A 2,173-nucleotide genomic window follows, 5' to 3' on the forward strand; every position below is an offset into this window, starting at 1 on the left:
GATGGAAAGCAGCCAAGGGGCAGAGAGGCAGCTGAACAGCAGCAGGAGCATTGAGAGGGCTCCAGCCTCCTCTGCTCTGTCCCAGGAACACAGAAGCCCCATACTGAAGAGAATCCCCATCCCAGCCCACCATTGCCCCTGTGCTTACAAGGACACAGAAGTCAGCCAGGTGGGCCAAAAGTCTCTATTGATGTCTTTTCACAGAATAAGTATGAAAATCTTGCTACCAAGCCAAGGCTGGTTGTGATCCATCCTGCACCCAGGGAGAGAAAATCCCTGCTGGGGTGCACCCTGTTAAAACTGCTCCCTGCAGGTCTGGGGCCGAGGAACAGGGGCTGCCAGGCTGGCTTTGCAAAGCTGCTAAGAAAACCCTCAAAAAGAACTTGTTCAAAACATGTCCCAACACAAATGTTCCTGAGGTTGCTTCTGGCTTGCTTGTTTAGGCTTCTTCATTCTCCCCGAGGATGCACCTGGAGCCTGCTCCATGCTCCAAACTCCCCTCTTCAGGGTCACTTGGAAGGCTCTTACTGTGGAGAACAGGACACTCATTGCTGCCTTGACCTCTCTGCAGAAGCCTCTCCAGACCCACTCATTCCTCTCTTTGGTTACCTTCACAAAAGTTTCAGATACATCCCATCCCCAGTTTGGTCTGGCAGCCCCAGCAGTGAGTCCCCTGCCCTTCTGCACCCAGGTTCTCCTTTTCCCACCTGGCCTTTCATTAGAAAAGCCCTCTCCTCTGGAAAATCCCAGGCTCAAAAATCCCTGACTCCATCTCCAGAGGAGCTCCTCCAACTCTGCAGCTTTGGGCAGGAGATCTCCTTCCTCACCAGCATCCTTGCTCTGCATGGGAACTCCCCATCCTGCTCTCCCAGGCCTGTGAGCCCTTGCCCTGCAGAGCTGCTGTTCTGCAGGAAAATAAGGGGATGAAAGAAATGAAGAGGGATGGGGGGAGGATGGATGTTAGCTCAGGAACATCTGAGTGGAAATGAGAGCTGGCAGTCACCAAGGATCCCAGTTCTTTTTCTATTACCTGTTTCGTTAGATTTTATTTCTGTTCCAGGAAAACTGGGGGGGAAAATGTATCTGAAGTCAAACAAAACATTTTCTTTTGCTAAAAAGGAAGGATTTCATCTCTGCCTCAGCATTAGAATAATTTCCATTTCAAAAGTGGGTTGTGATTTTGAACTGAAAATTGAGACCATCCCATGCCCAAAGGCTGAAGTGGGATGTTTTGACAGACCTTTTTTTTTTTTTTTACCTCTAGGGCTCTTTTGCCTGGAATCAGTATATCCTTGCAGCAAGCTCTGTATTTGACAAGCAGCAATTTTTCACCAGCTAAACATCCCCTTAAATCTTCGTCAGTCGAGGACAAAGGCGCAGAAGTGCAGCATCCTGATCGAGGTCCCTGTGCCCTTGGATATGGTTTCCTCCATCCTCCCCAGTTCCTTGAAGATGTCACCTGGCAATCCCCACAACTCATTAGCACTTAATACACAGCGGGAGGAGCTGGTACCTATTCCTCCCATCCAAAATAATCTCCCAATGTTTGGAAATAAACGGCAGAAATATGTCCCAGCAGGTGTTACCTCTTCAATGTTGTCTTGTTTGTAGCCAGTCACAAGACAACATTCCCATAACACCAGAGGTAAGCAGATGGCACTTATTAATTTACATCGTAAATACACCCTAATGTGTACACTGAGAAGCCACTTCTGTGGGAGGCAGCTCTACCTGGCTCACAGAGAACATCACAGCCCAAACGCTTCCCCTGAGACGAAGAACAGCAGTGCCATGTCCCTCCTCTGGTTCCCCACGTTCCCCTCCGTGCCTTTTCAGAGCAGCACCAGCGCAGTTCCGCAGCAGCCATGGTGATCTGCATCCCCTCTTCCCACAGCTGCCAGTCGGATTCCCCGGGCACCAAACCAGAGAAAATTACACCCAAAGTTATTAGAGGTGGCAAGACTGCAGGCAGCGTCAACACAGCATATGTCCAAAGCAAGCAGATTGTGTGGAACTTTGCTGAACGTGCCGGGGGGCCGGCAGGGCTGACATCGCTCCCCCTGAGAGGCAGAGCTGCCTGCGGGGAGGGGGACGTGCGCTGGCAAGGGGCTGTGTGCTGCCCAGGGCCCAGAGCTGCAGCTCTGCTGCTGGCTCTGCTGACCCACCCCACCGC

This window comes from Lonchura striata, chromosome 7 (assembly GCF_050655825.1).
Source record: "Lonchura striata isolate lonStrDom1 chromosome 7, ASM5065582v1, whole genome shotgun sequence".
In the NCBI taxonomy this organism is placed as follows: Eukaryota; Metazoa; Chordata; class Aves; order Passeriformes; family Estrildidae; genus Lonchura; species Lonchura striata.